At 37.2% G+C, this 13,972-nt stretch overlaps 1 protein-coding gene across 3 annotated transcripts in view; it reads right to left on the reverse strand.

Moving 5' to 3' along the window:
- The window catches only part of CSMD1 (CUB and Sushi multiple domains 1), a 1,932,406-nt gene that overhangs the window by 1,251,084 nt on the left and 667,350 nt on the right, over positions 1-13,972 (reverse strand). The window lies entirely within an intron of this gene.

Here is a 13,972-nt window from a genome sequence, read left to right on the forward strand (position 1 = left end):
TCTAATTGAAGCATCGTGAATAATTCAGTTGATGATGCTTCCACTATGAAAGTTGTATTTTTATATTGTTTATTTACCTTTACTATTTCCTTTTCCTCACTCATCTTCCTCTTTATAAATAATCCCTTTAGGTTAAAGTGATCATTGTTAACAGGTTTACAGATTTTCCTTTTCCCTAATTAACTTCACCTGTATATCTTGTAATACATATAGGGAAATTGGTAAAGTTAATTACTGTAAACAGTAATCATAAAAACAACAAGGAGTCTGGTGGCACCTTAAAGACCAACAGATTTATTTGGGCATAAGCTTTCGTGGGTAAAAACCTCACTCTTTAAGGTGCCACCAGACTCCTTGTTGTTTTTATGATTACTGTTTACCGTAATTAACTTTACCAATTTCCCTATATGTATTACAAGATATACAGGTGAAGTTAATGACTCTATGCATCCGAAGAAGTGAGGTTTTTACCCACGAAAGCTTATGCCCAAATAAATCTGTTAGTCTTTAAGGTGCCACCAGACTCCTTGTTGTTTTTGTAGATACAGACTAACATGGCTACCCCCTGATAGTAATCATAAAGGTTCTCCTGGATAATCTTATCTATATCTATATATATGTATTTAAACTTAACTGTAGTAAACTTGAGAATTGCATCATATTTTGAATTGCAATATGTTGTACATTTATTTTCACAGAAAATGAATAACACTTTTATTTTTAGAAGATGTCTGAAGTCAGAGGTTTATTCATTAACTCATTGCAAAAATTTCTTCCCAACCTACATATTACATGATAACAATGAGCTCAGTACAGAAGCCACCAAATTCATCCCGATATATCTCCACTGAAATAAAGAGTGGCACCAAGATTTATTTGTCCCAATATCTTTAAACACTTTGTTTCGAACATTTTTTTAAAAAATGTGTATCTTGATCTTTTGACTATTTCCTGATATCATGCATGTGACTTTGTACTCATTATACATGGTGTATGCAAGAAAAGAATCAAACCCTATATGTGACCAATTACAAGAATAACAAGAACAAAATCAAAGAATTTATACTCAAATATTTGCTATAAGTACAACTACAGTATATTACGATATCTTAATCATCTTTATCATGTGTGATTGAATAACATACTAAGCAAAAATATGGACAGTCAAAATCAAATGCTGGCTATAAAGTAATGGTACATTATCTTGCAAGAGTTCAAAACTCACCATTTCTTCTACATTAATTATATATTTAGGCTTTATTAATGTTGCTCACATGATCCTAAAAATCCCCACCCCTAACCTTCATAACATTAATTGAGCTGGAAAGTAAGCCCTTTGGTAGAGGATCAGCTGTGGCCTCCGACAACTAGCTATCTAGAACTATTTTTGCTTGCAATATGTTTATGTGGGCTGCCTGAAAAAGTAGTGTGGCTGATTAAATTAGGAATTGGCTTTCACACACTGGATTTTGCTTAGAGTCCAAGCATGCCAACTGTTTACTTGGTTAGTTGCCTAACCTGTAATTAAATTGGAGAGTTCTGTTTTAAAGGATCCTATTCTCAATAATCTGACATGTAATAGCTGTATACAGGCTGAAGATGTGTGCAGGGGTGTGTACAAGGTGGGGCAAGCAGGGACAAGCCCCTCTCCCCCTCCCAATAATTGTCAGGGGCAGAGAACTTCTCCGGCCTTGGGGCCACAGAGGCAGGGAAGGGCTAGCTTCTGCCAGGGTGGGGGCAAGAGTGAGCTCCTCCCAACGCCAGGATGGGAGGGAGAAGGCTAGAACGAGTTTCTGTCAGAGCCAGGGCAGGGTGGGAGGAAAGAGCGAGCTCCTGGGGAGGGCACAGAACATGCCCGTCCAAAAGGAGTTAAATTTAAATTTCTGTGCACGAGCCTGGATCTGTGCTTGACACTATTGCTACATAAATGAGAATTTTACAATATTTACCGCATATGAAGTAAGTGAAATATTTTCTGATGGCGAAACAGCCAGGAAAGAGTTAAAGGCGACCTGCCTGTCACATGATTCAGCAGGTGTTTAAAGGAAGGGCATGCTCTCTGCTTTCCAGGGCAGACAGAGGGAAGAGGAAAAGCCTCATGGAACTGCAGCCAATGTGACCAAGGGAACATTTTGTTTCGCTTCATGAGTTTTTGTGTGTATGAATAATAAATTGGGCCATGAGGTAAAGACCTGAACTAGTCTTGGCAATGACACTGGTTCTCACTAGCCCAGGTGAGATAGCTCACCAGCTTACAATTCCACATATGGTTTTATTATTATTGTTTTCTACTTGACGAGGTGCATTATTTTTGTTAGGGAGTAAAAAATAGTCTCGGCAACTTGATCAGAACAATGTCTTACAAATGGATGGAATGAAGCAACCTACTGAAGCAAGGGTTTCTGGTCCGAGTTACACCAATATCACCCCCAAACAGGTTCCAAAGCAGTACCACTGAGCACATATGCCCGGATGCCACAGTGTAAATATTTCATAGTTCAGCATCTGGATCTGTGAGCTGCTAAATATTCCCCATGTGTTCCATAGCTGGTGAGTGCTTCTCAAAAACAGAAGAATCAAGTCAGGATACAGCATCAGGAGTGCTAACAGCAGGAGGGTACTGTGCCCACTCAGTGCACAGACTGCACACAAATGTCACAAATCATTTGACTTAGGATATGTCTTCACTACACAATTAACCAAGGCTCTTACTCAGGTATTGTCCCTAACCTGGCTCCTGTCCACATACAAAGCCTCTTTTAACCCCAAGTCAGCTGACGGTGCTTTCACCTGTGGCATAAGCTAAAACTTGACTGAGGTCTTCACTTTTTGTAACCTGTTCACTTTGCAGTGACGATGTAAGCTAAACCACTTGAGTGCAGATAGTCCTGCAATGCATTCCCACAAATCACCCCAGTGTGTGCCCAGAACAGACAAGTTCTCCCACAATTAACTGGGAAGTATCAGAGGGTGGCTCAGCTTACCGCATCACAAAGAACCAGGGGATATAACTCCAGAAGTCCTAGTGACACTCATGGGTGAGTGCAGCACCAGTGAAGACATAGAAATTTGAGTGTGGTTTTACACTGTGGCTGCTCACATCTGGGCTAGGTGAACACAGGTGCTCAGACCTGGGTGCTGATACCGAGTTAACTCTTCAGAGAAGACATACACTCAGAAAAGTCCAAGATTTACTATCCAGCAAACTGAGGTTTTGTTTCTAGATAAAAAGGGGATTGAAAAAACTCACTTTCATTCAGAAATTTGAAATATGTACTTCCAAAATAAGGGGATAATTCTGCTAACACTTACAAATGATCATAGTGCTAACTACTGTAAGTAGTTCCATTAAAGACAATAGCCAAAATTTTCAAAAAATTGGATCCTAAATTTAGGTACCTAAATAAATAGCCTGATTTCCAAAAGTATTGAGCACCCAGATGCTCTCATTAACTTCAGTGGGAGCAGCTGGATACTGAATACTTCTGAAAAATCAAGCCACTTACATTAGGTACATTTTTAAAAATCTTAGCAAATAAGACTACTCCTAGCAGTTAACACTCGCTATATGCTCATTTGTATTTGTAGAAGCAGGTCCTAATATTACAATGTGAGTTAGAATATGGAGTTAGGTCATATATAACAATGTACCAAACAGAAACAGAAAAGAGATCAAAACAGAATCTCCCTATAAAAAGTTATCGAATCATTGAAAATTCCCTTTGTGCCTTTGTTACCTAGATTCAACTATCATCCAGAAAACATTTTAAAAGACCCTAAAAAGTAGTCTGCACAATAAGATTTATGACTTATATGTACAAATTCCATTATTCTTTTCAAATTACTGCACAAATGATTTTTAATTTGAGGGAAATATTTTGTATAACATCTGTTTTTTTCCACCATATGTCACAATATGTTTTTTTCCCACAAATAACCTTTTTTGTCAAATGTAATATGGGCTTTATTAGTATCTGACTCTGCACTCATATTAGGTAGATTTTCTTCCATAAATTATATTCATTTGTAACTAGTGAAGTACCAGTATGACTAACTCCAAAATAAATTAGGCAGTTGCAAAGGATCAAAGTGAAAATTAAAAATAATATCTGTCACCTACAATTCATAAACAAATCTCAAAAGAGATGCTAGTGCACTATCTAAGAAGAAAGACCTGTTCCCTACTAAAATCTATTATTTTTAAACCAAGCCTCAAACAATAATTGAACTTCATCATGATTTTATTCCTAGATCATATTTGGAACCAGCAACCAAAAATCTGGGATGCTAACACATATTAATATTCTGGCAGCTCCTAGTGGTAGGAATTTTTTCTTCTTCAAATGGTTTATTTCAAATGAGCACACAAAGCTATATTGGAGTAAGTCAGCACTTGTGTCACTATTTACAGGATGCACTCTCTGCATTGATGAAAAGAGTGTCTCTCACACAATGTGCTCTTAATCACTGCTAAGCATTTTCTTTAGATGTCCTCTTTTCTCCTAAGTTACAGGCTACATTGATTAGACACTGATAGCTCTTAAATCACAGAGAATGACAAGCATATTTTTCGCAACTGGAATGAAATTCACACCGGCAACATGCAGGTGGTTGTTAAATGCTGCACTAACAATCCCTCTGCCAAATTTCTTAGGGCTACTTTTAACATACTAAAGGTAGTTTATATGGCCATTGGAGAAGAAAAAAATATTGAGGGAGATGGAATTAATTTTCACAAAATCTTTCTGTTAAATCTATGGAGAGGGGAATTAAGACCCCTCCACCATGCTCCTGCACAACCTTCTTCATTTGTGGGTGAGAGAGATTAGTTGTAAATGGGCACCCAGTACCTATCTTCTCTTCCATTATTCCCTAATAAGCAGCTGGTGTCATAGAGGTGATCAAACTCTTGGCTCTGCCTCGGCCACCTGGCTGGCATGGCAGGTGGGGTTATAAGCAACTGCTGCTAAAAGGAGCATATTACAGATTACTACGACCCAGAACAGTGAAGAGCAGGAAACGATCAGTGACTTCTTCCCTGCACTGATCCTCCAGTGGTGAAGCTATATTCTGGCCATTACACAGGGCAGATTGTAAAACCACAAACTGAAAAGAAGTCATCTCTTACTTCTTCTGATACAATTTAAATCAGTCCATTCAGTGAAAATGCCTATGTTCTGCCACACGTCTAGGAAAGGTAACTTACAGTTAAAGCATATGCAGCTGCCAAGGTTTAATTGTTAACTAAATGCTCAGTGATTTTACCATAGTCCTACTGTAATTGGTCATAATCTCTTTACCAAAGGACAATAAACACAATAAATAAATAAATAAAAACAACCAAAGAAGTCATGTTTATTATGCATTCCCTTTTCCTACAGTGTTCAAATAACAATCTGAGCGTCTGTCTACACTGGAAGGACTAAAAAATATTGCAAGCACTTTGTTCCCAGGTTTTATATTCCAGTGTATATACATGCTGTAATTGTGATTCTGTTTAAACTGAGGAAACAAACAGAGAGGGAAAGAGAGACTTTCAAATTATTTGACTGGAATTGCCATATTTAGCTTTTGTTTGTGTTTACTATATTAAAAAGGTAACAAAGTACTATTTGATGCATCGTGATAGCACCGCTATGCCTCCTTCCACTCCTCCTTTTGGCATGGCCTGCACTGTGGCTTTTATGTGCTTCTGAAAGCATTAAAATGATTGTTCCATGACCATTCTTTCTCCCATTTCCTTAAATCAAAACCTCCTACCACTTTTTAGCTTTACATTTTTCTTGCATTTTGTGGATGGTTTGTTTGAGCCTTCCATGGCAAGCCTGTAACTCTTCTACGAATCACCAAGCACATCATCTTTTTTCTTATTGGAGACAGTTTAATTTTCATTCTTGCAAAAAAAAAAATTAAGACGATCATCACAATGCCTATTAGTTGTCTATGTGCTACACTTTCACCCCTTGCTGTTTGTTTGTTTTTGTTTTTTTTTAAAACATCCAAGAGGCCTGATCATCCCTGCCTTGCTTAATCTTAACAGGCCCTGCCCTTTGTTCAATGAGCCATTTTCATCTTCCCATTTCTTTTATGACTCACTGTACTTTGGAGAGTTTGCAGCAGTCTCAATCAAACGCATAATGGTTACATAATCACCTTTAACTCATCTTATCAGCTTTGACTGAGCCAGAAATAAAACTCAATCATGGAACCCATTTACAACATGGCTGCAATTTGTAATGTAGATGGCTCTGAAAAGCCCTGGGACCTGTGCTCTAAAGCCATCTTGACACTTTTGAAAACCAAACCTTTAACTATGCCGTGAAACCTTATAATTGTGTTGTAACTGTGTCAGGCAACAAGTACAAATATTGTAACTGTTTCTGACTTTGTTGTTTTTATAGTGTAGACATTAAGCCCTGACCCCGAAAAGTCCCCAAAAGATTTGTGCATGTTCCAAACATTAGACACTTGAGTTTAACTCCATTATAAGGGAGTTTCACTAAACTAATTTTCTCAGATTGCAGCAATTATCACCAACTAGGTAAGTGTGGGTTTCTGCATTTTAAGGAGGATTAACAATTTTACCTCTTCTACTCTGGTTATCAGGGCCGTCCCCAGGGGGGTGCGGGGCCAGGGACAATGCCCACCTCCGACCCAGGCCCCGTCCCCACTCCAACCCTTCCACCAAGCCCCCACCCTGCTTCTTCCCGCCCCTGTTCTGCCCCCATCCCGCCCCCACTCCACCCTTTCCCCCAAGCTCCCATCCCCGCCCCTGCTCTGCCCTGTCCCCGCCATTCCACCCCTTCCCCAAGCCCCTGTCCCGCCTCTTTCCAGCTTCCACCCCCTGGCCCGAGTGATGCCGGGAGCCGGTGGGGCGGGCAGAGGGGGGCAGGCCTGGCTGGGGCAAGCCAGCACTAGGCCCTCCACTAGCCCTCCAGGATGGGACAGCTCTACTGGTTATTGTCCCTTTTCCAGTGACTTTGTCTTGTTGGCATTCATTTTAAATCCTAGTTGATTACACCAATTTCCCAAGGTTGTGAAGAGCATCATTATTAATTCAAACATGTCCGCCAGTTGTACAATGTCATTTGCATAAACTAAAAAGGTTAATTCTAAATCATTCAATTGCCATGCCCTCCACCTTGTCTAAACATTCTTAATGTCCACTTTAAGAACATGATGAAAAGCAAAGATGACTTCATGCCTTTTTGTCTTACACCAAATGTTGTGTAATTTTCCACCAATACTTATGGCTCTGCAGGATTTTTCATACATAGATTTTATAATTACAATTATTCTATCTGGAATGCCATTGGATTTTACTTTCCATAATGCTTCCATCCAAACCACATCAAATGCCTTCATAAAGTCAATGAAAACAGCAAACATCCCCATTCTCGCCTTTACCCCTTTCCCTCTCCCCCATCAGCTGCTCAATTCAATGATGGATGCAACCTCAACCTGGTCTGAAGCCACAGTTTCTCTCCTACCACTTTCTCATAAATTGGCCTTAATTTGCTGACAAGTACCTTCATCATGATTTGTCTGAGTACTGACAATAAACTTTGTACCTCAATAGTTATTTGGATTGAAAGGATCTCCTTTCTTCAAGATTGTTGTGTTGAAATGCAGCAAATGTTTCATGAAGTCATAAAACAAGTAGAATCTCCTGTGTACCTAGAAAACTTGGTCAGTGCTGACAGTTCCATCAAGGATGAGATTAAAAAGAGGTGTGCCTCAATCACAAGTACTGCACAGAAATTGATGAAATTATGCAATGATAAAAAACATTGTGTGTGGAATCAAAATAAAAATTAATCAAACGAGTGTACTAACAGTATTACTTTGTGGGCTGGAAGCAAATGCATTAAATGAAATAGACATGAGAAGACTGGAGGCAGTAGAGATGAGAGTTCTTTGAAAAATGCCAGACTAAGGTAGACTAATTTTCTGACAAATGAAGAGAGTTAGACAGCTAGTAGGATGTGAAATCAGGATATGGGTCTGGCTAAATAAAAATATTATGATGGAGATACTGCAGAAGACAAAAAGACAATAGGATGCCAAAGAAAATAATGTAAACATAACCAAGGTAATTTCAATCTACTGACCCCCAACCAGATGGCAGTACACTGCACAGAGGGATGTGACCAGACTGGGTTTAATGGAGGAACCAGCCATGGACAGGAATGAATGCTGACACTGTATTATTCTCCATGTCTGAAAAGATCCTCTGGGATGAAAAACAAAGAGCTCTGGTGAGGCAACACAGAGGAAAAGATTAAGTCATGTGGAGAATAAGGTAAAGAGTAATTCCTATTTCCTGGTCTTATTTCAGTTGCTTCCAGGAATAGGGAGGATATTAGACAAATATTTATTTTGTTTTTAAATGACTTGATCTGGAGGAGTATAAACAGTGCTGCACAATTACTTGAATTATAAACACTGAAACCACACAAAATTGATCATTTTCACATTTTGTCACAAACTCAAACTTTTTAAAAAATTACAATAGTTTACTATCATTTCATATTGAAATCATGTTAAACCTAACATTTTTCATGGTTTTTAACAATATAAAACATAGGGGTAAAATATAAGTAAATATAAGTTAAAGTATTATAAATATAAGGGTGAAATATAAGTAACTAAACATTTCTCTTTGCAACGTCATAAAATTTGCACAACTTTAGATTTAAAAAAATATTTTGAGGAAAAATTCAAGTGAAAATATTTGGTTACTAAGAAAATAAAAACAACAAGGAGTCTGGTGGCACCTTAAAGACTAACAGATTTATTTGGGCATAAGCTTTCGTGGGTAAAAACCTCACTTCTTCGGATGCATAGAGTGAAAGTTACAGATGCAGGCATTATATACTGACACATGGAGAGCAGGGAGTTACTTCGCAAGTGGAGAACCAGTGTTGACAGGGCCAATTCAATCAGGGTGGATGTAGTCCACTCCCAATAATAGATGAGGAGGTGTCAATTCCAGGAGAGGAAAAGCTGCTTCTGTAATGAGCCAGCCACTCCCAGTCCCTATTCAAGCCCAGATTAATGGTGTTGAATGGTCTTTTAAATCTGTCTGGCGACACTATCAGAGGACCCAACCACATCAGCCACACCATCGAGGGCTCATTCACCTGCACATCCACTAATGTTATATATGCCATCATGTGCCAGCAATGCCCCTCTGCCATGTACATTGGCCAAACCGGACAGTCCCTCCGCAAAAGAATAAATGGACACAAATCGGACATCAGGAATGGTAACATACATAAGCCAGTAAGTGAACACTTCAATCTTCCTGGTCATTCTATTACAGATTTAAAAGTCACTATCATTGAACAAAAAAACTTCAGAAACAGACTTCAAAGAGAAACAGCAGAACTAAAATTCATTTGCAAATTTAACACAGCACTTCCAAAGATGAAAATATGGTACAGACGTTCCTAGCCACGTCTGTCTTCTGCATGACAAGTTGCAGATCTGTTTGTATCATAATGGGGGAGCTCGTATCTTACCTAACACTTCCAATTTTCAAAGATTCTGGCAAACTTTTCTTGAAAAGGCCCTTGTCTGTATGCTTTGATACAGTCTTTTAATGACATGATCATATACTATGTTTTCCCATAGGATATTTGCTGTCTTTAGTGAATAAGCTGAATGCACAAATGATCAGAGTTAAGAATGGAAAGGCAATCACAAACAAACTTTAAGCATAATACATAAACACCACGCACACATACATTAACAAAAATTGCACATCAAAAGTAATGAAAAGGTGTTTGGTAATTTTGACTAGTCCATTCTCAGTGTGCAAGAAACTAAGCATTTTTGACAGAGTAGCAGCAGCAAAAATGATGCAACCTCAGTAAAGTCACTGGAGATTAATGCAGTTACCCAGTGGTGAATTTTAGAGTTTGTTCAAATTCAGATTTCAAAAAAATATAAAATAGACAGTGGGGACCTTTTGGCCAATATCTGCTCTTGGTTAATTTCAATGGAATAACTCTGAATTTAAACCAAGGTAACAGAGAAAATTTGGTCCTTTGCCTTCAGGGCTGCTTGAAAAACATCCTTGTTTGACAAAAGGAAAAGTGGTTATGTTTAACCTGTACTTACTTCTAGATGAAGCATTTATGATCTAAACTATGTGTGTGTTTATAGAATACACAACAACAGAAGAACAGATTGTTACACAAGTAGTTCTTCTGTTGTTGTGTATTCTATAAACACACACATAGTTTAGATTTGCCTGCAGCCATGCCACCTCAAGGACTGATCTCATCAAAATTCACTAGGTAAGCAGAGTTTGAGCTGGATTGCATGTGGATCGAAGATCTATGAAAATGGAGAAAGTAGTTCGGGGATTCAGTAGACAAAATTCTCTATCACGCTTAGTACTGAGCTAATATGCTAGCATTGGACCAAGGTGATATCATTCAGGTGCAATGTAAAACTAACATCCTGACTAGAATTGGGGGGAAAAATGTGACCAAAGCTTTTTGGGGGCAAAAAGGGCAGATTGAACAACAGTGATGTTTTGTGAATTTGCATTGTCTTGTATGAAAAAACTGAAACATTTTGTTTTGATATTTTCAAAACAAAGCATTTCAGTGTTTTGGTTCAAAATGTCTTTTCGTGTCAAAATCTCCTTAAATTTTGTTTTCTAACATCAAAAATGGTTTAAAATGGTCAAAATCAAAATGTTTCTTTCATCCTGATTTGTTTAATCTTCAATTTGCTGAAAATATTGAAAAATGTCATTTTGGTTTGACCCAAAATGAATTTTTAATTTTGTTTTCTGAATTTCCAACAAACTGAAGAAATCCATTATATTCCCAGCTCTAGTACTGACCCCGTGATTATTAAAAAACAGGATATGGTTTTTGCATGAGCAAAAGGTGATATGTTATTAACAGTGTGGTACAGGAATTGCAACTTGGATAATTATATTCTCCCTATTTTTTTCTATTTATATATGGTATTCTTCATTTACTAGCCTTAGAACAGTTTCTGTTGTTGCTGTACATTGTTTAAGGGTTGCTGTGTTGCATTACAGAGGCAGCTACATTTCTATAATAGGGGGAAATGCTGGTAGAGTCCTTATTGTCTCCCTTTGCGTCATTTTAAAGTGCTCCATACTGTGTGTGAACAAACCTATTACATCTGGAATGAATGACTGCCCTTTTCTGACCTGAGCAATAAAATATATAGTAATATTGTATATTTAAGCATGAGAGGTTTTATTGAAAGAGCCCAATATCATGGTGACATTTAGTTTAATTTATGATACTATCTTTATTGTTACTTTTTATTCTCTTATAGCTTATTATTCTACAATCCAGTTTTAAATTATAACTATTTTTAACACTCTTCCCTAGGCTTGACTAAGTCTTAAAAAAATTATATTACCATATTACTTGTCTGATAACTGTTTTTTACTATTTTTTTTACAGCTTGATGAAGGTTTGATTCTTAATTTTAAAAAGGGACAGTATATACATTTTCTGGGCATCTCTCATCTTTTATTAATCTCAGCATCACAAAAATGTTCATTTAATAATTGATTTCTACACCAATGCAATTTTAAATTATTTCTAAATAACAGAACAGTCTAGTTTGTCATATTTATAATATCCTATGCTGGTACTCATTATAATTTGGTACTTTGTGGGATTTTGTTTCTTACTCTAGTTTTATATCATTTCCCCTCCTCCCCCCCAAGAGAATATCAGATAATATCATTGCTAAGGGCTTTTAAAATACATTTTTCATCAAAATTAAAAGCTTTTTTCTTTTAAGCACGCATAATTTTGCTATTCCTCCCCACCCCAATGATACAACTGATGGTGGGTGAATTGGCTGCAGGATGTTCAGCAAAACAACATCTGAAATATCCAACAGGCTTTAAGCATGTGGGATGGACTGGCAGGATGTATATTTGAGTACAGATTTAAATATTGGCTTATGGATTACTTTTTCTTTATCATAAGGGAACATCCTACTCTCAAAATATTACTTGCCACATTTATTTGGCAACTAAACAGAGTTGCCATGAGTGGATAATATGGGAACTGCTCAGTTTCAATGTGAAAGACTATCAGCAAAACAGCCTGCACAAACTGATACTTTGCATGCTACTACTCAATGCCTTAGAACCTGTTGTCTTTAGGTTGGAATTTTCAGAATGGCTCCACAACAGGGCATTAATTTCAATGGAACTCAGTTCTCATTAGACCTTTGAATAAGATTTTCAGAAGGGCTCAACCACTAGAACTGGTAAAAAAAATAAAATAAACACAAATTTTGTGGGAAATTTTGAAATAATTTTCATTCTAAAATAAAACAAAATATTGAAATTTAATAAAAAATGAAAATTTCATTTTCAGTTTCGAATCATAAACTAAAAGGAAAATACCTTGACACTTTCATTTTTGAATGCATGAAATGATAAACATTTTATTCTATGCAAAGTTTCAAGGTGTTAAGAATGACCATATTTAGTTTATTTTTCAGTGTGTCAGTGGCCAGGTAAAGGAAAGGACAGGTTGTGCCTAGGCCCCAGGCACAGACAGACACATAAAAAAGAAAATGTCTTAACATAACCCCTATGGATAATGTAAGGGTGAGAAGGGTGGGATATGGTAAAGATGGGGGAGAAGGAAGGGAAGCGCCCCTGTTTTTTCATTGTTTTTAGTTAATATGTTATATAGAAAACCCCATTGCTATACCATGTAAGTATTATCATACCACCCTAATAGAAAAGGCATTTCTTAGGTAGTTTCCCACAAATGCAAGAGACTATGTGAAATGTACAGACCCAAACCTTCTTCTAAATACAAATACTATACAAATGAACATTAAATGATAATTACGTTTAATATCTTAGAATAAAAGTTTCCACGTTTGAAAAAAATTGTATATTGTTAAAATGTGAAATAAATGTGCATTCAGTCAATATTAATATAACATAAGGGCATAAGAACATTTTAGCTTAGTTCTTAAACCAAGCCAAAATGTTAGTTTCATAATAGCAAGCTTAAGTGGAACTTATTTCTATAAACTCTACTTTACATTTTAATGTGACCTTAGATTAGATAATATTGAGGGCACCCCATTTAATGTGAATCCATAAACAGCTTTTGTGGGTGATTATACACTAAAGCAAAACTAAGACAGAAAACCATAAAAGTGTACTGCATGTACAGTGCAACACCCTACGTATTATTAATAAAATATTGAAATTAGAAAGAAGCTTGTCTGGTTCATAGAATCATAAATATGTAGGGCTGGAAGGGATATCGAGAAGTCATCAAATCCAGCCCCCTGAACTGAGGCAGCACCAAGTAAACCTAGACCATACTGAACAGGTGTTTGTTCTTAAAAACCTCCAATGATAGGGATTCCACAACCTCCCTTAGAAGTCTATTCCAGCCCTTAACAACTCATACAGTGAGTAAATATTTTCTAATAGCTAATTCTCCCTTGCTGAAGATTAACCCCATTTCTTCCTATCCTACCTTCAATGGACATGGAGAACAACTGATCACAGTCCTATTTATAATACCCCTTTACATATGTGAAGACTGTTATCTGGTCCCCCCCTTACTCTTCTTTTTCAAGACTTAACATGTTCAGCTTTTTTAATCTTTCCTCGTAGGTCAGGTTTCCTAAACCTTTTACCATTTTTGTTGCTTTCCTTGGGACTCTCCAATTTGTCCACATCTTTCTTAAAGTGTGGTGCTCCGGATTGGGAACAGTACTCTAGCTGAGGCCTCACCAATGCCAAGCAGAGTGGGACTATTACTTCCTGTATTTTATATAATGACACTGTTAATGCTTCCCAGAATGATAATAATCTTTTCCACATCTGCATCACATTGACTCATACTGAATTTGTGAGCTACTATAACTCCCAGACCATTTGCAGCAATATTACTACCTATTCAGTTATTCCCCATTCTGT

Source organism: Chrysemys picta, chromosome 3, assembly GCF_011386835.1.
Source record: "Chrysemys picta bellii isolate R12L10 chromosome 3, ASM1138683v2, whole genome shotgun sequence".
Lineage (NCBI taxonomy): Eukaryota > Metazoa > Chordata > Testudines > Emydidae > Chrysemys > Chrysemys picta.